This window comes from Callionymus lyra, chromosome 6 (genome assembly GCF_982586985.1).
Source record: "Callionymus lyra chromosome 6, fCalLyr1.hap1.1, whole genome shotgun sequence".
Taxonomy (NCBI): domain Eukaryota; kingdom Metazoa; phylum Chordata; class Actinopteri; order Syngnathiformes; family Callionymidae; genus Callionymus; species Callionymus lyra.
Window position 1 is genome coordinate 30,894,610 of NC_141823.1, and position 20,476 is coordinate 30,915,085.

The 20,476-nt window shown below is 42.2% G+C and overlaps 1 long non-coding RNA gene and 62 other non-coding genes across 64 annotated transcripts; all 63 read left to right on the top strand.

Moving 5' to 3' along the window:
* The first annotated feature begins 210 nt into the window (after positions 1 to 210).
* LOC148078178 (U5 spliceosomal RNA) lies at positions 211 to 324 on the top strand. Its single transcript, XR_015711668.1, has one exon. It is a non-coding gene; the product is annotated as a U5 spliceosomal RNA (small nuclear RNA).
* Positions 325 to 851: 527 nt separating this feature from the next.
* On the top strand, positions 852 to 925 carry trnai-aau (transfer RNA isoleucine (anticodon AAU)). The gene has a single exon. It is a non-coding gene; the product is annotated as a tRNA-Ile (tRNA).
* A 98-nt stretch (positions 926 to 1,023) lies between these two features.
* trnak-uuu (transfer RNA lysine (anticodon UUU)) lies at positions 1,024 to 1,096 on the top strand. The gene has a single exon. It is a non-coding gene; the product is annotated as a tRNA-Lys (tRNA).
* A 366-nt stretch (positions 1,097 to 1,462) lies between these two features.
* Positions 1,463 to 1,535, top strand: trnak-uuu (transfer RNA lysine (anticodon UUU)). The gene has a single exon. It is a non-coding gene; the product is annotated as a tRNA-Lys (tRNA).
* A 366-nt stretch (positions 1,536 to 1,901) lies between these two features.
* Positions 1,902 to 1,974, top strand: trnak-uuu (transfer RNA lysine (anticodon UUU)). The gene has a single exon. It is a non-coding gene; the product is annotated as a tRNA-Lys (tRNA).
* Positions 1,975 to 2,169: 195 nt separating this feature from the next.
* trnai-aau (transfer RNA isoleucine (anticodon AAU)) lies at positions 2,170 to 2,243 on the top strand. Its single transcript has one exon. It is a non-coding gene; the product is annotated as a tRNA-Ile (tRNA).
* A 98-nt stretch (positions 2,244 to 2,341) lies between these two features.
* On the top strand, positions 2,342 to 2,414 carry trnak-uuu (transfer RNA lysine (anticodon UUU)). Its single transcript has one exon. It is a non-coding gene; the product is annotated as a tRNA-Lys (tRNA).
* A 366-nt stretch (positions 2,415 to 2,780) lies between these two features.
* On the top strand, positions 2,781 to 2,853 carry trnak-uuu (transfer RNA lysine (anticodon UUU)). The gene has a single exon. It is a non-coding gene; the product is annotated as a tRNA-Lys (tRNA).
* A 195-nt stretch (positions 2,854 to 3,048) lies between these two features.
* On the top strand, positions 3,049 to 3,122 carry trnai-aau (transfer RNA isoleucine (anticodon AAU)). Its single transcript has one exon. It is a non-coding gene; the product is annotated as a tRNA-Ile (tRNA).
* Positions 3,123 to 3,220: 98 nt separating this feature from the next.
* On the top strand, positions 3,221 to 3,293 carry trnak-uuu (transfer RNA lysine (anticodon UUU)). The gene has a single exon. It is a non-coding gene; the product is annotated as a tRNA-Lys (tRNA).
* Positions 3,294 to 3,477: 184 nt separating this feature from the next.
* trnai-aau (transfer RNA isoleucine (anticodon AAU)) lies at positions 3,478 to 3,551 on the top strand. The gene has a single exon. It is a non-coding gene; the product is annotated as a tRNA-Ile (tRNA).
* Positions 3,552 to 3,906: 355 nt separating this feature from the next.
* On the top strand, positions 3,907 to 3,980 carry trnai-aau (transfer RNA isoleucine (anticodon AAU)). The gene has a single exon. It is a non-coding gene; the product is annotated as a tRNA-Ile (tRNA).
* Positions 3,981 to 4,335: 355 nt separating this feature from the next.
* trnai-aau (transfer RNA isoleucine (anticodon AAU)) lies at positions 4,336 to 4,409 on the top strand. The gene has a single exon. It is a non-coding gene; the product is annotated as a tRNA-Ile (tRNA).
* A 97-nt stretch (positions 4,410 to 4,506) lies between these two features.
* On the top strand, positions 4,507 to 4,579 carry trnak-uuu (transfer RNA lysine (anticodon UUU)). Its single transcript has one exon. It is a non-coding gene; the product is annotated as a tRNA-Lys (tRNA).
* Positions 4,580 to 4,773: 194 nt separating this feature from the next.
* On the top strand, positions 4,774 to 4,847 carry trnai-aau (transfer RNA isoleucine (anticodon AAU)). Its single transcript has one exon. It is a non-coding gene; the product is annotated as a tRNA-Ile (tRNA).
* Positions 4,848 to 4,969: 122 nt separating this feature from the next.
* On the top strand, positions 4,970 to 6,832 carry LOC148078193 (uncharacterized). Of its 2 annotated transcripts, XR_015711436.1 has the most exons (5): positions 4,970 to 5,246; positions 5,872 to 6,025; positions 6,092 to 6,178; positions 6,342 to 6,491; positions 6,700 to 6,832. It is a non-coding gene; the product is annotated as an uncharacterized LOC148078193 (long non-coding RNA). The 2 variants fall into 2 exon arrangements; XR_015711435.1 differs by lacking the exon at positions 4,970 to 5,246 and having other exon boundaries at positions 5,598 to 6,025.
* A 1,220-nt stretch (positions 6,833 to 8,052) lies between these two features.
* On the top strand, positions 8,053 to 8,126 carry trnai-aau (transfer RNA isoleucine (anticodon AAU)). Its single transcript has one exon. It is a non-coding gene; the product is annotated as a tRNA-Ile (tRNA).
* Positions 8,127 to 8,216: 90 nt separating this feature from the next.
* On the top strand, positions 8,217 to 8,289 carry trnak-uuu (transfer RNA lysine (anticodon UUU)). The gene has a single exon. It is a non-coding gene; the product is annotated as a tRNA-Lys (tRNA).
* A 184-nt stretch (positions 8,290 to 8,473) lies between these two features.
* On the top strand, positions 8,474 to 8,547 carry trnai-aau (transfer RNA isoleucine (anticodon AAU)). The gene has a single exon. It is a non-coding gene; the product is annotated as a tRNA-Ile (tRNA).
* Positions 8,548 to 8,645: 98 nt separating this feature from the next.
* On the top strand, positions 8,646 to 8,718 carry trnak-uuu (transfer RNA lysine (anticodon UUU)). Its single transcript has one exon. It is a non-coding gene; the product is annotated as a tRNA-Lys (tRNA).
* A 366-nt stretch (positions 8,719 to 9,084) lies between these two features.
* On the top strand, positions 9,085 to 9,157 carry trnak-uuu (transfer RNA lysine (anticodon UUU)). The gene has a single exon. It is a non-coding gene; the product is annotated as a tRNA-Lys (tRNA).
* Positions 9,158 to 9,352: 195 nt separating this feature from the next.
* trnai-aau (transfer RNA isoleucine (anticodon AAU)) lies at positions 9,353 to 9,426 on the top strand. The gene has a single exon. It is a non-coding gene; the product is annotated as a tRNA-Ile (tRNA).
* A 98-nt stretch (positions 9,427 to 9,524) lies between these two features.
* On the top strand, positions 9,525 to 9,597 carry trnak-uuu (transfer RNA lysine (anticodon UUU)). The gene has a single exon. It is a non-coding gene; the product is annotated as a tRNA-Lys (tRNA).
* Positions 9,598 to 9,781: 184 nt separating this feature from the next.
* On the top strand, positions 9,782 to 9,855 carry trnai-aau (transfer RNA isoleucine (anticodon AAU)). The gene has a single exon. It is a non-coding gene; the product is annotated as a tRNA-Ile (tRNA).
* Positions 9,856 to 9,953: 98 nt separating this feature from the next.
* Positions 9,954 to 10,026, top strand: trnak-uuu (transfer RNA lysine (anticodon UUU)). Its single transcript has one exon. It is a non-coding gene; the product is annotated as a tRNA-Lys (tRNA).
* Positions 10,027 to 10,210: 184 nt separating this feature from the next.
* Positions 10,211 to 10,284, top strand: trnai-aau (transfer RNA isoleucine (anticodon AAU)). Its single transcript has one exon. It is a non-coding gene; the product is annotated as a tRNA-Ile (tRNA).
* Positions 10,285 to 10,649: 365 nt separating this feature from the next.
* Positions 10,650 to 10,723, top strand: trnai-aau (transfer RNA isoleucine (anticodon AAU)). Its single transcript has one exon. It is a non-coding gene; the product is annotated as a tRNA-Ile (tRNA).
* Positions 10,724 to 10,821: 98 nt separating this feature from the next.
* trnak-uuu (transfer RNA lysine (anticodon UUU)) lies at positions 10,822 to 10,894 on the top strand. The gene has a single exon. It is a non-coding gene; the product is annotated as a tRNA-Lys (tRNA).
* A 184-nt stretch (positions 10,895 to 11,078) lies between these two features.
* On the top strand, positions 11,079 to 11,152 carry trnai-aau (transfer RNA isoleucine (anticodon AAU)). Its single transcript has one exon. It is a non-coding gene; the product is annotated as a tRNA-Ile (tRNA).
* Positions 11,153 to 11,250: 98 nt separating this feature from the next.
* Positions 11,251 to 11,323, top strand: trnak-uuu (transfer RNA lysine (anticodon UUU)). The gene has a single exon. It is a non-coding gene; the product is annotated as a tRNA-Lys (tRNA).
* A 184-nt stretch (positions 11,324 to 11,507) lies between these two features.
* trnai-aau (transfer RNA isoleucine (anticodon AAU)) lies at positions 11,508 to 11,581 on the top strand. Its single transcript has one exon. It is a non-coding gene; the product is annotated as a tRNA-Ile (tRNA).
* Positions 11,582 to 11,679: 98 nt separating this feature from the next.
* On the top strand, positions 11,680 to 11,752 carry trnak-uuu (transfer RNA lysine (anticodon UUU)). The gene has a single exon. It is a non-coding gene; the product is annotated as a tRNA-Lys (tRNA).
* Positions 11,753 to 11,947: 195 nt separating this feature from the next.
* On the top strand, positions 11,948 to 12,021 carry trnai-aau (transfer RNA isoleucine (anticodon AAU)). The gene has a single exon. It is a non-coding gene; the product is annotated as a tRNA-Ile (tRNA).
* A 348-nt stretch (positions 12,022 to 12,369) lies between these two features.
* Positions 12,370 to 12,443, top strand: trnai-aau (transfer RNA isoleucine (anticodon AAU)). The gene has a single exon. It is a non-coding gene; the product is annotated as a tRNA-Ile (tRNA).
* Positions 12,444 to 12,533: 90 nt separating this feature from the next.
* Positions 12,534 to 12,606, top strand: trnak-uuu (transfer RNA lysine (anticodon UUU)). Its single transcript has one exon. It is a non-coding gene; the product is annotated as a tRNA-Lys (tRNA).
* A 195-nt stretch (positions 12,607 to 12,801) lies between these two features.
* Positions 12,802 to 12,875, top strand: trnai-aau (transfer RNA isoleucine (anticodon AAU)). The gene has a single exon. It is a non-coding gene; the product is annotated as a tRNA-Ile (tRNA).
* A 358-nt stretch (positions 12,876 to 13,233) lies between these two features.
* Positions 13,234 to 13,307, top strand: trnai-aau (transfer RNA isoleucine (anticodon AAU)). Its single transcript has one exon. It is a non-coding gene; the product is annotated as a tRNA-Ile (tRNA).
* Positions 13,308 to 13,673: 366 nt separating this feature from the next.
* Positions 13,674 to 13,747, top strand: trnai-aau (transfer RNA isoleucine (anticodon AAU)). Its single transcript has one exon. It is a non-coding gene; the product is annotated as a tRNA-Ile (tRNA).
* A 98-nt stretch (positions 13,748 to 13,845) lies between these two features.
* On the top strand, positions 13,846 to 13,918 carry trnak-uuu (transfer RNA lysine (anticodon UUU)). The gene has a single exon. It is a non-coding gene; the product is annotated as a tRNA-Lys (tRNA).
* A 184-nt stretch (positions 13,919 to 14,102) lies between these two features.
* trnai-aau (transfer RNA isoleucine (anticodon AAU)) lies at positions 14,103 to 14,176 on the top strand. Its single transcript has one exon. It is a non-coding gene; the product is annotated as a tRNA-Ile (tRNA).
* Positions 14,177 to 14,274: 98 nt separating this feature from the next.
* trnak-uuu (transfer RNA lysine (anticodon UUU)) lies at positions 14,275 to 14,347 on the top strand. Its single transcript has one exon. It is a non-coding gene; the product is annotated as a tRNA-Lys (tRNA).
* A 184-nt stretch (positions 14,348 to 14,531) lies between these two features.
* Positions 14,532 to 14,605, top strand: trnai-aau (transfer RNA isoleucine (anticodon AAU)). The gene has a single exon. It is a non-coding gene; the product is annotated as a tRNA-Ile (tRNA).
* A 98-nt stretch (positions 14,606 to 14,703) lies between these two features.
* Positions 14,704 to 14,776, top strand: trnak-uuu (transfer RNA lysine (anticodon UUU)). The gene has a single exon. It is a non-coding gene; the product is annotated as a tRNA-Lys (tRNA).
* Positions 14,777 to 14,971: 195 nt separating this feature from the next.
* trnai-aau (transfer RNA isoleucine (anticodon AAU)) lies at positions 14,972 to 15,045 on the top strand. The gene has a single exon. It is a non-coding gene; the product is annotated as a tRNA-Ile (tRNA).
* A 348-nt stretch (positions 15,046 to 15,393) lies between these two features.
* On the top strand, positions 15,394 to 15,467 carry trnai-aau (transfer RNA isoleucine (anticodon AAU)). Its single transcript has one exon. It is a non-coding gene; the product is annotated as a tRNA-Ile (tRNA).
* A 90-nt stretch (positions 15,468 to 15,557) lies between these two features.
* Positions 15,558 to 15,630, top strand: trnak-uuu (transfer RNA lysine (anticodon UUU)). The gene has a single exon. It is a non-coding gene; the product is annotated as a tRNA-Lys (tRNA).
* Positions 15,631 to 15,825: 195 nt separating this feature from the next.
* On the top strand, positions 15,826 to 15,899 carry trnai-aau (transfer RNA isoleucine (anticodon AAU)). Its single transcript has one exon. It is a non-coding gene; the product is annotated as a tRNA-Ile (tRNA).
* A 358-nt stretch (positions 15,900 to 16,257) lies between these two features.
* trnai-aau (transfer RNA isoleucine (anticodon AAU)) lies at positions 16,258 to 16,331 on the top strand. The gene has a single exon. It is a non-coding gene; the product is annotated as a tRNA-Ile (tRNA).
* A 366-nt stretch (positions 16,332 to 16,697) lies between these two features.
* Positions 16,698 to 16,771, top strand: trnai-aau (transfer RNA isoleucine (anticodon AAU)). The gene has a single exon. It is a non-coding gene; the product is annotated as a tRNA-Ile (tRNA).
* Positions 16,772 to 16,869: 98 nt separating this feature from the next.
* trnak-uuu (transfer RNA lysine (anticodon UUU)) lies at positions 16,870 to 16,942 on the top strand. Its single transcript has one exon. It is a non-coding gene; the product is annotated as a tRNA-Lys (tRNA).
* Positions 16,943 to 17,126: 184 nt separating this feature from the next.
* trnai-aau (transfer RNA isoleucine (anticodon AAU)) lies at positions 17,127 to 17,200 on the top strand. The gene has a single exon. It is a non-coding gene; the product is annotated as a tRNA-Ile (tRNA).
* A 98-nt stretch (positions 17,201 to 17,298) lies between these two features.
* trnak-uuu (transfer RNA lysine (anticodon UUU)) lies at positions 17,299 to 17,371 on the top strand. Its single transcript has one exon. It is a non-coding gene; the product is annotated as a tRNA-Lys (tRNA).
* A 184-nt stretch (positions 17,372 to 17,555) lies between these two features.
* Positions 17,556 to 17,629, top strand: trnai-aau (transfer RNA isoleucine (anticodon AAU)). The gene has a single exon. It is a non-coding gene; the product is annotated as a tRNA-Ile (tRNA).
* A 98-nt stretch (positions 17,630 to 17,727) lies between these two features.
* Positions 17,728 to 17,800, top strand: trnak-uuu (transfer RNA lysine (anticodon UUU)). Its single transcript has one exon. It is a non-coding gene; the product is annotated as a tRNA-Lys (tRNA).
* Positions 17,801 to 17,995: 195 nt separating this feature from the next.
* Positions 17,996 to 18,069, top strand: trnai-aau (transfer RNA isoleucine (anticodon AAU)). Its single transcript has one exon. It is a non-coding gene; the product is annotated as a tRNA-Ile (tRNA).
* Positions 18,070 to 18,417: 348 nt separating this feature from the next.
* On the top strand, positions 18,418 to 18,491 carry trnai-aau (transfer RNA isoleucine (anticodon AAU)). Its single transcript has one exon. It is a non-coding gene; the product is annotated as a tRNA-Ile (tRNA).
* A 90-nt stretch (positions 18,492 to 18,581) lies between these two features.
* Positions 18,582 to 18,654, top strand: trnak-uuu (transfer RNA lysine (anticodon UUU)). The gene has a single exon. It is a non-coding gene; the product is annotated as a tRNA-Lys (tRNA).
* Positions 18,655 to 18,849: 195 nt separating this feature from the next.
* trnai-aau (transfer RNA isoleucine (anticodon AAU)) lies at positions 18,850 to 18,923 on the top strand. The gene has a single exon. It is a non-coding gene; the product is annotated as a tRNA-Ile (tRNA).
* Positions 18,924 to 19,281: 358 nt separating this feature from the next.
* On the top strand, positions 19,282 to 19,355 carry trnai-aau (transfer RNA isoleucine (anticodon AAU)). The gene has a single exon. It is a non-coding gene; the product is annotated as a tRNA-Ile (tRNA).
* A 366-nt stretch (positions 19,356 to 19,721) lies between these two features.
* trnai-aau (transfer RNA isoleucine (anticodon AAU)) lies at positions 19,722 to 19,795 on the top strand. The gene has a single exon. It is a non-coding gene; the product is annotated as a tRNA-Ile (tRNA).
* A 98-nt stretch (positions 19,796 to 19,893) lies between these two features.
* On the top strand, positions 19,894 to 19,966 carry trnak-uuu (transfer RNA lysine (anticodon UUU)). Its single transcript has one exon. It is a non-coding gene; the product is annotated as a tRNA-Lys (tRNA).
* Positions 19,967 to 20,161: 195 nt separating this feature from the next.
* Positions 20,162 to 20,235, top strand: trnai-aau (transfer RNA isoleucine (anticodon AAU)). The gene has a single exon. It is a non-coding gene; the product is annotated as a tRNA-Ile (tRNA).
* Positions 20,236 to 20,333: 98 nt separating this feature from the next.
* Positions 20,334 to 20,406, top strand: trnak-uuu (transfer RNA lysine (anticodon UUU)). The gene has a single exon. It is a non-coding gene; the product is annotated as a tRNA-Lys (tRNA).
* Positions 20,407 to 20,476: the final 70 nt, after the last annotated feature.

Sequence of the window (20,476 nt, forward strand, 5' to 3'; positions counted from 1 at the left end):
GATGTCTATCAAGACCTTGTTTGGGCTGTAGACGGCACATTGTTCTGAAGGTCTTGAGATCTGAGCCTCACACGGGGCGCCTAAAAAATGAGTTGATAGTGATTTTTTGGCGGTTCACATATATTGAGTAAGATGGCCTAGCGTTCCCTGCCATGAGTTAAAGGCACTTGATGGAAAATACCCCTTCTTCTCAACCACTGGTTCATCAGTTCACTCGTGTTTCTCTTCAGATTGTATAAATCTTTCGCCTTTTACTAAAGATTTCCGTGGAGAGGGACAACATGAGTCTTTACCAATTTTTTGATGACCTGCTTTGGTGGGGCTTCCTCATATGTTCAATGAAAACAATTGTCTTTAAAAACTGCTTGGTCAAGGAAAGTGTTTCTGGAACCATTTTTGTCATAGAGCATCCTAAAAGTTTTGATCATCCTTTAGCAAATTTGAACAAAGGTGGGGTTACTGTTATATTGCTGAGGATTCTGAAGCAAAAAAAAGCTGCCGTTGTACCAGCTTCGGTTTCGATGGCATTCACCATGGGTCTTCATTTAGAGATGGTCCTCTCAAAACTGGGCCGTCCCTGGGTGGGCTTGATTTATTTTGTTAAATTAAACTGGGAAGTATGTGAAATCCTTACCTGCAGAAATGACACCATAATTCGGGCTCACCTGATTTCTGATGTCTATCAAGACCTTGTTTGGGCTGTAGACGGCACATTGTTCTGAAGGTCTTGAGATCTGAGCCTCAGGCCGTCCCTGGGTGGGCTTGAAACCTTTAGGTTAACAGCCGAACGTGCTAACCAATTACGCCACAGAGACATGTCAAATAAGATGACATTTGGAATAGTTTCATGAGGCCGGTTAGCTCAGTTGGTTAGAGCGTGGTGCTAATAACGCCAAGGTCATGGGTTCGATCCCCATACGGGCCACATTTTGCACTGCTTGCCAATTTGACAATACTTTCACTTTCTTTTTGATTTAAAACAATGTGAACTGCAAAAACCTTGCTACTTAACTGTCTGCAGTAGCCTGGATAGCTCAGTCGGTAGAGCATCAGACTTTTAATCTGAGGGTCCAGGGTTCAAGTCCCTGTTCAGGCAACCCACTTACTTATGTTTAGACAAATGGTTGTGACGGAACCAAAACATGCAACAAAGATGTTAACCAACAGTAATAGACAGGGACACAGAGATTTGGTGTCCAAACAGAGAAGTATGGCTTCCTTTTAAACCCTTCTGCCTGATTTCAGTTAGCTGTAAGAAAAAAATAACATGACATTTGGAATAGTTTCATGAGGCCGGTTAGCTCAGTTGGTTAGAGCGTTGTGCTAATAACGCCAAGGTCATGGGTTCGATCCCCATACGGCCACATTTTGCACTGCTTGCCAATTTGACAATACTTTCACTTTCTTTTTGATTTAAAACAATCTGAACTGCAAAAACCTTGCTACTTAACTGTCTGCAGTAGCCTGGATAGCTCAGTCGGTAGAGCATCAGACTTTTAATCTGAGGGTCCAGGGTTCAAGTCCCTGTTCAGGCGACCCAGTTACTTATATTTAGACAAATGGTTGTGACGGAACCAAAACATGCAACAAAGATGTTAACCAACAGTAATAGACAGGGACACAGAGATTTGGTGTCCAAACAGAGAAGTATGGCTTCCTTTTAAACCCTTCTGCCTGATTTCAGTTAGCTGTAAGAAAAAAATAACATGACATTTGGAATAGTTTCATGAGGCCGGTTAGCTCAGTTGGTTAGAGCGTTGTGCTAATAACGCCAAGGTCATGGGTTCGATCCCCATACGGCCACATTTTGCACTGCTTGCCAATTTGACAATACTTTCACTTTCTTTTTGATTTAAAACAATGTGAACTGCAAAAACCTTGCTACTTAACTGTCTGCAGTAGCCTGGATAGCTCAGTCGGTAGAGCATCAGACTTTTAATCTGAGGGTCCAGGGTTCAAGTCCCTGTTCAGGCGACCCAGTTACTTATATTTAGACAAATGGTTGTGACGGAACCAAAACATGCAACAAAGATGTTAACCAACAGTAATAGACAGGGACACAGAGATTTGGTGTCCAAACAGAGAAGTATGGCTTCCTTTTAAACCCTTCTGCCTGATTTCAGTTAGCTGTAAGAAAAAAATAACATGACATTTGGAATAGATTCATGAGGCCGGTTAGCTCAGTTGGTTAGAGCGTGGTGCTAATAACGCCAAGGTCATGGGTTCGATCCCCATACGGGCCACATTTTGCACTGCTTGCCAATTTGAAAATACTTTCACTTTCTTTTTGATTTAAAACAATCTGAACTGCAAAAACCTTGCTACTTAACTGTCTGCAGTAGCCTGGATAGCTCAGTCGGTAGAGCATCAGACTTTTAATCTGAGGGTCCAGGGTTCAAGTCCCTGTTCAGGCGACCCACTTACTAATGTTTAGACAAATGGTTGTGACGGAACCAAAACATGCAACAAAGATGTTAACCAACAGTAATAGACAGGGACACAGAGATTTGGTGTCCAAACAGAGAAGTATGGCTTCCTTTTAAACCCTTCTGCCTGATTTCAGTTAGCTGTAAGAAAAAAATAACATGACATTTGGAATAGTTTCATGAGGCCGGTTAGCTCAGTTGGTTAGAGCGTTGTGCTAATAACGCCAAGGTCATGGGTTCGATCCCCATTCGGCCACATTTTGCACTGCTTGCCAATTTGACAATACTTTCACTTTCTTTTTGATTTAAAACAATCTGAACTGCAAAAACCTTGCTACTTAACTGTCTGCAGTAGCCTGGATAGCTCAGTCGGTAGAGCATCAGACTTTTAATCTGAGGGTCCAGGGTTCAAGTCCCTGTTCAGGCGACCCAGTTACTTATATTTAGACAAATGGTTGTGACGGAACCAAAACATGCAACAAAGATGTTAACCAACAGTAATAGACAGGGACACAGAGATTTGGTGTCCAAACAGAGAAGTATGGCTTCCTTTTAAACCCTTCTGCCTGATTTCAGTTAGCTGTAAGAAAAAAATAACATGACATTTGGAATAGATTCATGAGGCCGGTTAGCTCAGTTGGTTAGAGCGTGGTGCTAATAACGCCAAGGTCATGGGTTCGATCCCCATACGGGCCACATTTTGCACTGCTTGCCAATTTGACAATACTTTCACTTTCTTTTTGATTTAAAACAATCTGAACTGCAAAAACCTTGCTACTTAACTGTCTGCAGTAGCCTGGATAGCTCAGTCGGTAGAGCATCAGACTTTTAATCTGAGGGTCCAGGGTTCAAGTCCCTGTTCAGGCGACCCACTTACTTATGTTTAGACAAATGGTTGTGACGGAACCAAAAGATGTTAACCAACAGTAATAGACAGGGACACAGAGATTTGGTGTCCAAACAGAGAAGTATGGCTTCCTTTTAAACCCTTCTGCCTGATTTCAGTTAGCTGTAAGAAAAAAATAACATGACATTTGGAATAGTTTCATGAGGCCGGTTAGCTCAGTTGGTTAGAGCGTGGTGCTAATAACGCCAAGGTCATGGGTTCGATCCCCATACGGGCCACATTTTGCACTGCTTGCCAATTTGACAATACTTTCACTTTCTTTTTGATTTAAAACAATCTGAACTGCAAAAACCTTGCTACTTAACTGTCTGCAGTAGCCTGGATAGCTCAGTCGGTAGAGCATCAGACTTTTAATCTGAGGGTCCAGGGTTCAAGTCCCTTTTCAGGCGACCCACTTACTTATGTTTAGACAAATGGTTGTGACGGAACCAAAAGATGTTAACCAACAGTAATAGACAGGGACACAGAGATTTGGTGTCCAAACAGAGAAGTATGGCTTCCTTTTAATCCCTTCTGCCTGATTTCAGTTAGCTGTAAGAAAAAAATAACATGACATTTGGAATAGTTTCATGAGGCCGGTTAGCTCAGTTGGTTAGAGCGTGGTGCTAATAACGCCAAGGTCATGGGTTCGATCCCCATACGGGCCACATTTTGCACTGCTTGCCAATTTGACAATACTTTCACTTTCTTTTTGATTTAAAACAATCTGAACTGCAAAAACCTTGCTACTTAACTGTCTGCAGTAGCCTGGATAGCTCAGTCGGTAGAGCATCAGACTTTTAATCTGAGGGTCCAGGATTCAAGTCCCTGTTCAGGCGACCCATTTACTTATGTTTAGACAAATGGTTGTGACGGAACCAAAAGATGTTAACCAACAGTAATAGACAGGGACACAGAGATTTGGTGTCCAAACAGAGAAGTATGGCTTCCTTTTAAACCCTTCTGCCTGATTTCAGTTAGCTGTAAGAAAAAAATAACATGACATTTGGAATAGTTTCATGAGGCCGGTTAGCTCAGTTGGTTAGAGCGTGGTGCTAATAACGCCAAGGTCATGGGTTCGATCCCCATACGGGCCACATTTTGCACTGCTTGCCAATTTGACAATACTTTCACTTTCTTTTGATTTAAAACAATCTGAACTGCAAAAACCTTGCAACTTAACTGTCTGCAGTAGCCTGGATAGCTCAGTCGGTAGAGCATCAGACTTTTAATCTGAGGGTCCAGGGTTCAAGTCCCTGTTCAGGCGACCCACTTACTTATGTTTAGACAAATGGTTGTGACGGAACCAAAACATGCAACAAAGATGTTAACCAACAGTAATAGACAGGGACACAGAGATTTGGTGTCCAAACAGAGAAGTATGGCTTCCTTTTAAACCCTTCTGCCTGATTTCAGTTAGCTGTAAGAAAAAATAACATGACATTTGGAATAGATTCATGAGGCCGGTTAGCTCAGTTGGTTAGAGCGTGGTGCTAATAACGCCAAGGTCATGGGTTCGAACCCCATACGGGCCACATTTTGCACTGCTTGCCAATTTGACAATACTTTCACTTTCTTTTTGATTTGAAAAAATCTGAACTACAAAAACCTTGCTACTTAACTGTCTGCAGTAGCCTGGATAGCTCTACCCATCGCACGTCAGACTGTCTTCTCTCGACCAATCGTGTAACAGAGTTCCTTTAAGTGAAAAACCAATCATGAAGCAGAGGTGCTCTCAGCTCGACCAATCGTGTAACAGAGTTCCTTTAAGCGAAAACCAATCATGAAGCAGAGGGGGCTCGAGTGAGCCTGACCAATCACAGGCGCTAAACCCTCCCCCCCTGCGCGCGCATGAACTTGCTCATCTACCGACCCCCTCCCTCGCTACTTCATTTGCGTCACAAGGAGCGATTGCAGACTGTTACATTGAGAAGGTAAGTTTTTAATATTAAGGATTACTATCTAGCCATGTAAATAACATTTTATGTTTATTTTCTTGCATAAAATGTCGTGCATGCAACGCTAGTTATAACACACTACTTTTCAAAATATTTGTCACTACCCACGTTAGCTTTAATGTATGAATGAAATCCGCTTTAAATACATGTCAGTAATTTAACCAGAAAAATATTTCTAACTTTTATAACAAATAATCTATTTTTTGTCTGTGTTTTTGCCCGTCGAAGTAGGGCTTTGTTTCTTGTCTCCCGTTAATAACAATTACGCGCAAGGAGCAGTTATCTTACAAGAGTTTAAAGATTTAAAGTCGAATAAAATTAAAAAATAAAATAAAATATTATGTTTAACATTTCCATGGTAAGAATAGGCATTGTGTTTTCGTTTTTCTACAGTTATTGGGGTGTTTTACAAACAGAATTTATTGTTTTTAAACAGAGTTTATTGTTTTTAAACAGAGTTTTACACGTTTTTAAACAGAGTTCTACACGTTTTACAAAGCATGCAGCCTTAGAAATTATAATATATTATAATTCACTTCTTTTTGCTTAATAAAAATGAGAAATTTGGGGATTTAATTTAACTTTATTACTTCCACAACAGATGAGTGCTAGACCAAAGTCCCACAAGCCCATGGGGGATGGTGAATGGATGGCCAGGTTGAAGGAAGGCCTTTGCCAATACAGGCGTCTGGCCCTCTGGAGCAGGCAACAGACCAGCTCCACGGCAGCGGAAGTGGCATGACCTCTATCAGAAGGTAAAAAATCATACATTCGTAAATACTTATAAACTGTGAGTAAATAACGCCAAAATATCTCCTCAGATTGAGAAGTGCCCTTTGCAGACCCGTGGACAAACTGTCCTGTTCGGAGGATCCACTGCCTGCTCTTGTGGCTTTCACGCCTCTAAAGTAATCTTTTTATTCATATAACATAAACACATGAGATTACATTGTGAGCTGAACATCAGCATGACGGTCATGTGTCGAATATTAGTTACTCTCAGCATTATGTTATGTTATAACACTATAACATTGCTGTCCTAATGCTACATTATTGCTGTTGTCAATCCAGTCGGGCCCTGCAACAACAACATCGGTGTCCCATGCTACCACCTCAACAGCAGTAGCAGCTGGGACATCAAGAGAAGGAACCGGGCCCTCACAGACTGAGGCTTTGGCGACGCCACGGTCATTCTTGAGACCTCCTCCCAGTTTATCGATGGTGAATAATAGTCTTTTTTTATTTCATTGTGCTCTTAACATTATGGTCTTGAAGTCTAACAAATGTCAAACACCCATTCATAATAATATAGTTACACACCTATAATACATGCATCTGGTTTCTTTATCTCTGCCCACAGTTAGACACAACACTTGTGAAATTGTATGGAGCATCAATCATGATCTAATACATTTTTTTCTTTTTGTAGTTCACAAAGTCTCGCTTTGGAGGGTCCAAGTCAGCTCTACTAAAGCCTAATTTAGTGAGCCGCAGCCCAAGTCCTTCTCCTCCACCACCACCCAAGCTTCCTAGCTCTGCTCCACGCAGCCCTGCTCCACGCAGCCCTGCTCCACCCCGCCCTGCTCCACGCAGCCCTGCTCCACCCCGCCCTGCTCCACGCAGCCCTGCTCCACCCCGCCCTGCTCCACCCCGCCCTGCTCCACGCAGCCCTGCTCCACCCCGCCCTGCTCCACCCCGCCCTGCTCCACGCAGCCCTGCTCCACCCAGCCCTGCTCCACGCAGCCCTGCTCCACGCAGCCCTGCTCCACCCAGCCCTGCTCCACCCAGCCCTGCTCCACGCAGCCCTGCTCCACCCAGCCCTGCTCCACGCAGCCCTGCCTTTCCCCAACCAAGGATGCTCCTAGTGACACCATCCGCCCTTAGTGGGCCCTCTCTAGGAGTCTTCCTCTGTGCCTCTCCTGCACCTGTACATGCACCTGCACCTGCTCCAGCTCCGGTTAGAAGGGTGAACCGCAAGGAGGAGCACAACAGCTGTAAAAAATGTGGGCAGTTTAGGACAAAGGAGACTGGGCACAGTCAGTATCAGGGGAAAATGTACTGCCCTTCGACTGAGACTGTTCCTAAAGAGAAGTGGCTTGAGGATATTAAAAAAATATATATAATATGTATTGTATATAAAATATTTGTTTTTTTTACTGGTTTTGGGTTGATGTGTAAATTTTTCTTGTGTGTTTTACTAAATTAAACATATATATATATTGAAACATCTGTTTGTGTTTTGCATGTTTCATCACATCACAAGAAAGAAAAGCAGAATATGTATCAACTTCCCTTAACATAACCAACATATTTTATTTAAATACAATGCCCATAGTTGATAAAAACTGTCAATAGCATAACAACGATCACTAAAAATGGGATAAATTCAGTTTCCTGAATATTTCCCTTTCCCCTCCTTTTTTTCTCTTTTTTTCCTCTTTTTTCCTCTTTTTTGTTCTTTTTTCTTCCTCCCCCTTCTCCCCTCTTCTCTTCCTTCTTCCCCCCCCTTAACAGACTAACGTGCGCCAGCTTTAGCTCAGTCGGTAGAGCATCAGACTTTTAATCTGAGGGTCCAGGGTTCAAGTCCCTGTTCAGGCGACCCATTTACTTATGTTTAGACAAATGGTTGTGACGGAACCAAAAGATGTTAACCAACAGTAATAGACAGGGACACAGAGATTTGGTGTCCAAACAGAGAAGTATGGCTTCCTTTTAAACCCTTCTGCCTGATTTCAGTTAGCTGTAAGAAAAAAATAACATGACATTTGGAATAGTTTCATGAGGCCGGTTAGCTCAGTTGGTTAGAGCGTGGTGCTAATAACGCCAAGGTCATGGGTTCGATCCCCATACGGGCCACATTTTGCACTGTTTGACAATACTTTCACTTTCTTTTTGATTTAAAACAATGTGAACTGCAAAAACCTTGCTACTTAACTGTCTGCAGTAGCCTGGATAGCTCAGTCGGTAGAGCATCAGACTTTTAATCTGAGGGTCCAGGGTTCAAGTCCCTGTTCAGGCGACCCACTTACTTATGTTTAGACAAATGGTTGTGACGGAACCAAAAGATATTAACCAACAGTAATAGACAGGGACACAGAGATTTGGTGTCCAAACAGAGAAGTATGGCTTCCTTTTAAACCCTTCTGCCTGATTTCAGTTAGCTGTAAGAAAAACATAACATGACATTTGGAATAGTTTCATGAGGCCGGTTAGCTCAGTTGGTTAGAGCGTGGTGCTAATAACGCCAAGGTCATGGGTTCGATCCCCATACGGGCCACATTTTGCACTGCTTGCCAATTTGACAATACTTTCACTTTCTTTTTGATTTAAAACAATCTGAACTGCAAAAACCTTGCTACTTAACTGTCTGCAGTAGCCTGGATAGCTCAGTCGGTAGAGCATCAGACTTTTAATCTGAGGGTCCAGGGTTCAAGTCCCTGTTCAGGCGACCCAGTTACTTATATTTAGACAAATGGTTGTGACGGAACCAAAACATGCAACAAAGATGTTAACCAACAGTAATAGACAGGGACACAGAGATTTGGTGTCCAAACAGAGAAGTATGGCTTCCTTTTAAACCCTTCTGCCTGATTTCAGTTAGCTGTAAGAAAAAAATAACATGACATTTGGAATAGTTTCATGAGGCCGGTTAGCTCAGTTGGTTAGAGCGTTGTGCTAATAACGCCAAGGTCATGGGTTCGATCCCCATACGGCCACATTTTGCACTGCTTGCCAATTTGACAATACTTTCACTTTCTTTTTGATTTAAAACAATCTGAACTGCAAAAACCTTGCTACTTAACTGTCTGCAGTAGCCTGGATAGCTCAGTCGGTAGAGCATCAGACTTTTAATCTGAGGGTCCAGGGTTCAAGTCCCTGTTCAGGCGACCCAGTTACTTATATTTAGACAAATGGTTGTGACGGAACCAAAACATGCAACAAAGATGTTAACCAACAGTAATAGACAGGGACACAGAGATTTGGTGTCCAAACAGAGAAGTATGGCTTCCTTTTAAACCCTTCTGCCTGATTTCAGTTAGCTGTAAGAAAAAAATAACATGACATTTGGAATAGATTCATGAGGCCGGTTAGCTCAGTTGGTTAGAGCGTGGTGCTAATAACGCCAAGGTCATGGGTTCGATCCCCATACGGGCCACATTTTGCACTGCTTGCCAATTTGACAATACTTTCACTTTCTTTTTGATTTAAAACAATCTGAACTGCAAAAACCTTGCTACTTAACTGTCTGCAGTAGCCTGGATAGCTCAGTCGGTAGAGCATCAGACTTTTAATCTGAGGGTCCAGGGTTCAAGTCCCTGTTCAGGCGACCCACTTACTTATGTTTAGACAAATGGTTGTGACGGAACCAAAAGATGTTAACCAACAGTAATAGACAGGGACACAGAGATTTGGTGTCCAAACAGAGAAGTATGGCTTCCTTTTAAACCCTTCTGCCTGATTTCAGTTAGCTGTAAGAAAAAAATAACATGACATTTGGAATAGATTCATGAGGCCGGTTAGCTCAGTTGGTTAGAGCGTGGTGCTAATAACGCCAAGGTCATGGGTTCGATCCCCATACGGGCCACATTTTGCACTGCTTGCCAATTTGACAATACTTTCACTTTCTTTTTGATTTAAAACAATGTGAACTGCAAAAACCTTGCTACTTAACTGTCTTCAGTAGCCTGGATAGCTCAGTCGGTAGAGCATCAGACTTTTAATCTGAGGGTCCAGGGTTCAAGTCCCTGTTCAGGCGACCCACTTACTTATGTTTAGACAAATGGTTGTGACGGAACCAAAAGATGTTAACCAACAGTAATAGACAGGGACACAGAGATTTGGTGTCCAAACAGAGAAGTATGGCTTCCTTTTAAACCCTTCTGCCTGATTTCAGTTAGCTGTAAGAAAAAAATAACATGACATTTGGAATAGTTTCATGAGGCCGGTTAGCTCAGTTGGTTAGAGCGTGGTGCTAATAACGCCAAGGTCATGGGTTCGATCCCCATACGGGCCACATTTTGCACTGCTTGCCAATTTGACAATACTTTCACTTTCTTTTTGATTTAAAACAATGTGAACTGCAAAAACCTTGCTACTTAACTGTCTGCAGTAGCCTGGATAGCTCACTCGGTAGAGCATCAGACTTTTAATCTGAGGGTCCAGGGTTCAAGTCCCTGTTCAGGCGACCCACTTACTTATGTTTAGACAAATGGTTGTGACGGAACCAAAACATGCAACAAAGATGTTAACCAACAGTAATAGACAGGGACACAGAGATTTGGTGTCCAAACAGAGAAGTATGGCTTCCTTTTAAACCCTTCTGCCTGATTTCAGTTAGCTGTAAGAAAAAATAACATGACATTTGGAATAGTTTCATGAGGCCGGTTAGCTCAGTTGGTTAGAGCGTGGTGCTAATAACGCCAAGGTCATGGGTTCGATCCCCATACGGGCCACATTTTGCACTGCTTGCAAATTTGACAATACTTTCACTTTCTTTTTGATTTAAAACAATGTGAACTGCAAAAACCTTGCTACTTAACTGTCTTCAGTAGCCTGGATAGCTCAGTCGGTAGAGCATCAGACTTTTAATCTGAGGGTCCAGGGTTCAAGTCCCTGTTCAGGCGACCCACTTACTTATGTTTAGACAAATGGTTGTGACGGAACCAAAAGATGTTAACCAACAGTAATAGACAGGGACACAGAGATTTGGTGTCCAAACAGAGAAGTATGGCTTCCTTTTAAACCCTTCTGCCTGATTTCAGTTAGCTGTAAGAAAAAAATAACATGACATTTGGAATAGTTTCATGAGGCCGGTTAGCTCAGTTGGTTAGAGCGTGGTGCTAATAACGCCAAGGTCATGGGTTCGATCCCCATACGGGCCACATTTTGCACTGCTTGCCAATTTGACAATACTTTCACTTTCTTTTTGATTTAAAACAATCTGAACTGCAAAAACCTTGCTACTTAAATGTCTGCAGTAGCCTGGATAGCTCAGTCGGTAGAGCATCAGACTTTTAATCTGAGGGTCCAGGGTTCAAGTCCCTGTTCAGGCGACCCACTTACTTATGTTTAGACAAATGGTTGTGACGGAACCAAAAGATGTTAATCAACAGTAATAGACAGGGACACAGAGATTTGGTGTCCAAACAGAGAAGTATGGCTTCCTTTTAAACCCTTCTGCCTGATTTCAGTTAGCTGTAAGAAAAAAATAACATGACATTTGGAATAGTTTCATGAGGCCGGTTAGCTCAGTTGGTTAGAGCGTGGTGCTAATAACGCCAAGGTCATGGGTTCGATCCCCATACGGGCCACATTTTGCACTGCTTGCCAATTTGACAATACTTTCACTTTCTTTTTGATTTAAAACAATCTGAACTGCAAAAACCTTGCTACTTAACTGTCTGCAGTAGCCTGGATAGCTCAGTCGGTAGAGCATCAGACTTTTAATCTGAGGGTCCAGGGTTCAAGTCCCTGTTCAGGCGACCCAGTTACTTATAATTAGACAAATGGTTGTGACGGAACCAAAACATGCAACAAAGATGTTAACCAACAGTAATAGACAGGGACACAGAGATTTGGTGTCCAAACAGAGAAGTATGGCTTCCTTTTAAACCCTTCTGCCTGATTTCAGTTAGCTGTAAGAAAAAAATAACATGACATTTGGAATAGATTCATGAGGCCGGTTAGCTCAGTTGGTTAGAGCGTGGTGCTAATAACGCCAAGGTCATGGGTTCGATCCCCATACGGGCCACATTTTGCACTATTTGACAATACTTTCACTTTCTTTTTGATTTAAAACAATGTGAACTGGAAAAACCTTGCTACTTAACTGTCTGCAGTAGCCTGGATAGCTCAGTCGGTAGAGCATCAGACTTTTAATCTGAGGGTCCAGGGTTCAAGTCCCTGTTCAGGTGACCCACTTACTTATGTTTAGACAAATGGTTGTGACGGAACCAAAACATGCAACAAAGATGGTAATAGACAGGGACACAGAGATTTGGTGTCCAAACAGAGAAGTATGGCTTCCTTTTAAACCCTTCTGCCTGATTTCAGTTAGCTGTAAGAAAAAAATAACATGACATTTGGAATAGATTCATGAGGCCGGTTAGCTCAGTTGGTTAGAGCGTGGTGCTAATAACGCCAAGGTCATGGGTTCGATCCCCATACGGGCCACATTTTGCACTATTTGACAATACTTTCACTTTCTTTTTGATTTAAAACAATCTGAACTCCAAAAACCTTGCTACTTAACTGTCTGCAGTAGCCTGGATAGCTCAGTCGGTAGAGCATCAGACTTTTAATCTGAGGGTCCAGGGTTCAAGTCCCTGTTCAGGCGACCCACTTACTTATGTTTAGACAAATGGTTGTGACGGAACCAAAACATGCAACAAAGATGTTAACCAACAGTAATAGACAGGGACACAGAGATTTGGTGTCCAAACAGAGAAGTATGGCTTCCTTTTAAACCCTTCTGCATGATTTCAGTTAGCTGTAAGAAAAAAATAACATGACATTTGGAATAGTTTCATGAGGCCGGTTAGCTCAGTTGGTTAGAGCGTGGTGCTAATAACGCCAAGGTCATGGGTTCGATCCCCATACGGGCCACATTTTGCACTATTTGACAATACTTTCACTTTCTTTTTGATTTAAAACAATGTGAACTGCAAAAACCTTGCTACTTAACTGTCTGCAGTAGCCTGGATAGCTCACTCGGTAGAGCATCAGACTTTTAATCTGAGGGTCCAGGGTTCAAGTCCCTGTTCAGGCGACCCACTTACTTATGTTTAGACAAATGGTTGTGATGGAACCAAAACATGCAACAAAGATGTTAACCAACAGTAATAGACAGGGACACAGAGATTTGGTGTCCAAACAGAGAAGTATGGCTTCCTTTTAAACCCTTCTGCCTGATTTCAGTTAGCTGTAAGAAAAAAATAACATGACATTTGGAATAGTTTCATGAGGCCGGTTAGCTCAGTTGGTTAGAGCGTGGTGCTAATAACGCCAAGGTCATGGGTTCGATCCCCATACGGGCCACATTTTGCACTGCTTGCCAATTTGACAATACTTTCACTTTCTTTTTGATTTAAAACAATGTGAACTGCAAAAACCTTGCTACTTAACTGTCTGCGGTAGCCTGGATAGCTCACTCGGTAGAGCATCAGACTTTTAATCTGAGGGTCCAGGGTTCAAGTCCCTGTTCAGGCGACCCACTTACTTATGTTTAGACAAATGGTTGTGACGGAACCAAAACATGCAACAAAGATGTTAACCAACAGTAATAGACAGGGACACAGAGATTTGGTGTCCAAACAGAGAAGTATGGCTTCCTTTTAAACCCTTCTGCCTGATTTCAGTTAGCTGTAAGAAAAAAATAACATGACATTTGGAATAGTTTCATGAGGCCGGTTAGCTCAGTTGGTTAGAGCGTGGTGCTAATAACGCCAAGGTCATGGGTTCGATCCCCATACGGGCCACATTTTGCACTGCTTGCCAATTTGACAATACTTTCACTTTCTTTTTGATTTAAAACAATCTGAACTGCAAAAACCTTGCTACTTAACTGTCTTCAGTAGCCTGGATAGCTCAGTCGGTAGAGCATCAGACTTTTAATCTGAGGGTCCAGGGTTCAAGTCCCTGTTCAGGCGACCCACTTACTTATGTTTAGACAAATGGTTGTGACGGAACCAAAAGATGTTAACCAACAGTAATAGACAGGGACACAGAGATTTGGTGTCCAAACAGAGAAGTATGGCTTCCTTTTAAACCCTTCTGCCTGATTTCAGTTAGCTGTAAGAAAAAAATAACATGACATTTGGAATAGTTTCATGAGGCCGGTTAGCTCAGTTGGTTAGAGCGTGGTGCTAATAACGCCAAGGTCATGGGTTCGATCCCCATACGGGCCACATTTTGCACTGCTTGCCAATTTGACAATACTTTCACTTTCTTTTTGATTTAAAACAATCTGAACTGCAAAAACCTTGCTACTTAAATGTCTGCAGTAGCCTGGATAGCTCAGTCGGTAGAGCATCAGACTTTTAATCTGAGGGTCCAGGGTTCAAGTCCCTGTTCAGGCGACCCACTTACTTATGTTTAGACAAATGGTTGTGACGGAACCAAAAGATGTTAATCAACAGTAATAGACAGGGACACAGAGATTTGGTGTCCAAACAGAGAAGTATGGCTTCCTTTTAAACCCTTCTGCCTGATTTCAGTTAGCTGTAAGAAAAAAATAACATGACATTTGGAATAGTTTCATGAGGCCGGTTAGCTCAGTTGGTTAGAGCGTGGTGCTAATAACGCCAAGGTCATGGGTTCGATCCCCATACGGGCCACATTTTGCACTGCTTGCCAATTTGACAATACTTTCACTTTCTTTTTGATTTAAAACAATCTGAACTGCAAAAACCTTGCTACTTAACTGTCTGCAGTAGCCTGGATAGCTCAGTCGGTAGAGCATCAGACTTTTAATCTGAGGGTCCAGGGTTCAAGTCCCTGTTCAGGCGACCCAGTTACTTATAATTAGACAAATGGTTGTGACGGAACCAAAACATGCAACAAAGATGTTAACCAACAGTAATAGACAGGGACACAGAGATTTGGTGTCCAAACAGAGAAGTATGGCTTCCTTTTAAACCCTTCTGCCTGATTTCAGTTAGCTGTAAGAAAAAAATAACATGACATTTGGAATAGATTCATGAGGCCGGTTAGCTCAGTTGGTTAGAGCGTGGTGCTAATAACGCCAAGGTCATGGGTTCGATCCCCATACGGGCCACATTTTGCACTATTTGACAATACTTTCACTTTCTTTTTGATTTAAAACAATGTGAACTGGAAAAACCTTGCTACTTAACTGTCTGCAGTAGCCTGGATAGCTCAGTCGGTAGAGCATCAGACTTTTAATCTGAGGGTCCAGGGTTCAAGTCCCTGTTCAGGTGACCCACTTACTTATGTTTAGACAAATGGTTGTGACGGAACCAAAACATGCAACAAAGATGGTAATAGACAGGGACACAGAGATTTGGTGTCCAAACAGAGAAGTATGGCTTCCTTTTAAACCCTTCTGCCTGATTTCAGTTAGCTGTAAGAAAAAAATAACATGACATTTGGAATAGATTCATGAGGCCGGTTAGCTCAGTTGGTTAGAGCGTGGTGCTAATAACGCCAAGGTCATGGGTTCGATCCCCATACGGGCCACATTTTGCACTATTTGACAATACTTTCACTTTCTTTTTGATTTAAAACAATCTGAACTGCAAAAACCTTGCTACTTAACTGTCTGCAGTAGCCTGGATAGCTCAGTCGGTAGAGCATCAGACTTTTAATCTGAGGGTCCAGGGTTCAAGTCCCTGTTCAGGCGACCCACTTACTTATGTTTAGACAAATGGTTGTGACGGAACCAAAACATGCAACAAAGATGTTAACCAACAGTAATAGACAGGGACACAGAGATTTGGTGTCCAAACAGAGAAGTATGGCTTCCTTTTAAACCCTTCTGCATGATTTCAGTTAGCTGTAAGAAAAAAATAACATGACATTTGGAATAGTTTCATGAGGCCGGTTAGCTCAGTTGGTTAGAGCGTGGTGCTAATAACGCCAAGGTCATGGGTTCGATCCCCATACGGGCCACATTTTGCACTATTTGACAATACTTTCACTTTCTTTTTGATTTAAAACAATGTGAACTGCAAAAACCTTGCTACTTAACTGTCTGCAGTAGCCTGGATAGCTCACTCGGTAGAGCATCAGACTTTTAATCTGAGGGTCCAGGGTTCAAGTCCCTGTTCAGGCGACCCACTTACTTATGTTTAGACAAATGGTTGTGATGGAACCAAAACATGCAACAAAGATGTTAACCAACAGTAATAGACAGGGACACAGAGATTTGGTGTCCAAACAGAGAAGTATGGCTTCCTTTTAAACCCTTCTGCCTGATTTCAGTTAGCTGTAAGAAAAAAATAACATGACATTTGGAATAGTTTCATGAGGCCGGTTAGCTCAGTTGGTTAGAGCGTGGTGCTAATAACGCCAAGGTCATGGGTTCGATCCCCATACGGGCCACATTTTGCACTGCTTGCCAATTTGACAATACTTTCACTTTCTTTTTGATTTAAAACAATGTGAACTGCAAAAACCTTGCTACTTAACTGTCTGCGGTAGCCTGGATAGCTCACTCGGTAGAGCATCAGACTTTTAATCTGAGGGTCCAGGGTTCAAGTCCCTGTTCAGGCGACCCACTTACTTATGTTTAGACAAATGGTTGTGACGGAACCAAAACATGCAACAAAGATGTTAACCAACAGTAATAGACAGGGACACAGAGATTTGGTGTCCAAACAGAGAAGTATGGCTTCCTTTTAAACCCTTCTGCCTGATTTCAGTTAGCTGTAAGAAAAAAATAACATGACATTTGGAATAGTTTCATGAGGCCGGTTAGCTCAGTTGGTTAGAGCGTGGTGCTAATAACGCCAAGGTCATGGGTTCGATCCCCATACGGGCCACATTTTGCACTGCTTGCCAATTTGACAATACTTTCACTTTCTTTTTGATTTAAAACAATCTGAACTGCAAAAACCTTGCTACTTAACTGTCTTCAGTAGCCTGGATAGCTCAGTCGGTAGAGCATCAGACTTTTAATCTGAGGGTCCAGGGTTCAAGTCCCTGTTCAGGCGACCCACTTACTTATGTTTAGACAAATGGTTGTGACGGAACCAAAAGATGTTAACCAACAGTAATAGACAGGGACACAGAGATTTGGTGTCCAAACAGAGAAGTATGGCTTCCTTTTAAACCCTTCTGCCTGATTTCAGTTAGCTGTAAGAAAAAAATAACATGACATTTGGAATAGTTTCATGAGGCCGGTTAGCTCAGTTGGTTAGAGCGTGGTGCTAATAACGCCAAGGTCATGGGTTCGATCCCCATACGGGCCACATTTTGCACTGCTTGCCAATTTGACAATACTTTCACTTTCTTTTTGATTTAAAACAATCTGAACTGCAAAAACCTTGCTACTTAAATGTCTCCAGTAGCCTGGATAGCTCAGTCGGTAGAGCATCAGACTTTTAATCTGAGGGTCCAGGGTTCAAGTCCCTGTTCAGGCGACCCACTTACTTATGTTTAGACAAATGGTTGTGACGGAACCAAAAGATGTTAATCAACAGTAATAGACAGGGACACAGAGATTTGGTGTCCAAACAGAGAAGTATGGCTTCCTTTTAAACCCTTCTGCCTGATTTCAGTTAGCTGTAAGAAAAAAATAACATGACATTTGGAATAGTTTCATGAGGCCGGTTAGCTCAGTTGGTTAGAGCGTGGTGCTAATAACGCCAAGGTCATGGGTTCGATCCCCATACGGGCCACATTTTGCACTGCTTGCCAATTTGACAATACTTTCACTTTCTTTTTGATTTAAAACAATCTGAACTGCAAAAACCTTGCTACTTAACTGTCTGCAGTAGCCTGGATAGCTCAGTCGGTAGAGCATCAGACTTTTAATCTGAGGGTCCAGGGTTCAAGTCCCTGTTCAGGCGACCCAGTTACTTATAATTAGACAAATGGTTGTGACGGAACCAAAACATGCAACAAAGATGTTAACCAACAGTAATAGACAGGGACACAGAGATTTGGTGTCCAAACAGAGAAGTATGGCTTCCTTTTAAACCCTTCTGCCTGATTTCAGTTAGCTGTAAGAAAAAAATAACATGACATTTGGAATAGATTCATGAGGCCGGTTAGCTCAGTTGGTTAGAGCGTGGTGCTAATAACGCCAAGGTCATGGGTTCGATCCCCATACGGGCCACATTTTGCACTATTTGACAATACTTTCACTTTCTTTTTGATTTAAAACAATGTGAACTGGAAAAACCTTGCTACTTAACTGTCTGCAGTAGCCTGGATAGCTCAGTCGGTAGAGCATCAGACTTTTAATCTGAGGGTCCAGGGTTCAAGTCCCTGTTCAGGTGACCCACTTACTTATGTTTAGACAAATGGTTGTGACGGAACCAAAACATGCAACAAAGATGGTAATAGACAGGGACACAGAGATTTGGTGTCCAAACAGAGAAGTATGGCTTCCTTTTAAACCCTTCTGCCTGATTTCAGTTAGCTGTAAGAAAAAAATAACATGACATTTGGAATAGATTCATGAGGCCGGTTAGCTCAGTTGGTTAGAGCGTGGTGCTAATAACGCCAAGGTCATGGGTTCGATCCCCATACGGGCCACATTTTGCACTATTTGACAATACTTTCACTTTCTTTTTGATTTAAAACAATCTGAACTGCAAAAACCTTGCTACTTAACTGTCTGCAGTAGCCTGGATAGCTCAGTCGGTAGAGCATCAGACTTTTAATCTGAGGGTCCAGGGTTCAAGTCCCTGTTCAGGCGACCCACTTACTTATGTTTAGACAAATGGTTGTGACGGAACCAAAACATGCAACAAAGATGTTAACCAACAGTAATAGACAGGGACACAGAGATTTGGTGTCCAAACAGAGAAGTATGGCTTCCTTTTAAACCCTTCTGCATGATTTCAGTTAGCTGTAAGAAAAAAATAACATGACATTTGGAATAGTTTCATGAGGCCGGTTAGCTCAGTTGGTTAGAGCGTGGTGCTAATAACGCCAAGGTCATGGGTTCGATCCCCATACGGGCCACATTTTGCACTATTTGACAATACTTTCACTTTCTTTTTGATTTAAAACAATGTGAACTGCAAAAACCTTGCTACTTAACTGTCTGCAGTAGCCTGGATAGCTCACTCGGTAGAGCATCAGACTTTTAATCTGAGGGTCCAGGGTTCAAGTCCCTGTTCAGGCGACCCACTTACTTATGTTTAGACAAATGGTTGTGATGGAACCAAAACATGCAACAAAGATGTTAACCAACAGTAATAGACAGGGACACAGAGATTTGGTGTCCAAACAGAGAAGTATGGCTTCCTTTTAAACCCTTCTGCCTGATTTCAGTTAGCTGTAAGAAAAAAATAACATGACATTTGGAATAGTTTCATGAGGCCGGTTAGCTCAGTTGGTTAGAGCGTGGTGCTAATAACGCCAAGGTCATGGGTTCGATCCCCATACGGGCCACATTTTGCACTGCTTGCCAATTTGACAATACTTTCACTTTCTTTTTGATTTAAAACAATGTGAACTGCAAAAACCTTGCTACTTAACTGTCTGCGGTAGCCTGGATAGCTCACTCGGTAGAGCATCAGACTTTTAATCTGAGGGTCCAGGGTTCAAGTCCCTGTTCAGGCGACCCACTTACTTATGTTTAGACAAATGGTTGTGACGGAACCAAAACATGCAACAAAGATGTTAACCAACAGTAATAGACAGGGACACAGAGATTTGGTGTCCAAACAGAGAAGTATGGCTTCCTTTTAAACCCTTCTGCCTGATTTCAGTTAGCTGTAAGAAAAAAATAACATGACATTTGGAATAGTTTCATGAGGCCGGTTAGCTCAGTTGGTTAGAGCGTGGTGCTAATAACGCCAAGGTCATGGGTTCGATCCCCATACGGGCCACATTTTGCACTGCTTGCCAATTTGACAATACTTTCACTTTCTTTTTGATTTAAAACAATCTGAACTGCAAAAACCTTGCTACTTAACTGTCTGCAGTAGCCTGGATAGCTCAGTCGGTAGAGCATCAGACTTTTAATCTGAGGGTCCAGGGTTCAAGTCCCTGTTCAGGCGACCCAGTTACTTATATTTAGACAAATGTTTGTGACGGAACCAAAACATGCAACAAAGATGTTAACCAACAGTAATAGACAGGGACACAGAGATTTGGTGTCCAAACAGAGAAGTATGGCTTCCTTTTAAACCCTTCTGCCTGATTTCAGTTAGCTGTAAGAAAAAAATAACATGACATTTGGAATAGTTTCATGAGGCCGGTTAGCTCAGTTGGTTAGAGCGTGGTGCTAATAACGCCAAGGTCATGGGTTCGATCCCCATACGGGCCATATTTTGCACTGCTTGCCAATTTGACAATACTTTCACTTTCTTTTTGATTTAAAACAATCTGAACTGCAAAAACCTTGCTACTTAAATGTCTGCAGTAGCCTGGATAGCTCAGTCGGTAGAGCATCAGACTTTTAATCTGAGGGTCCAGGGTTCAAGTCCCTGTTCAGGCGACCCACTTACTTATGTTTAGACAAATGGTTGTGACGGAACCAAAAGATATTAACCAACAGTAATAGACAG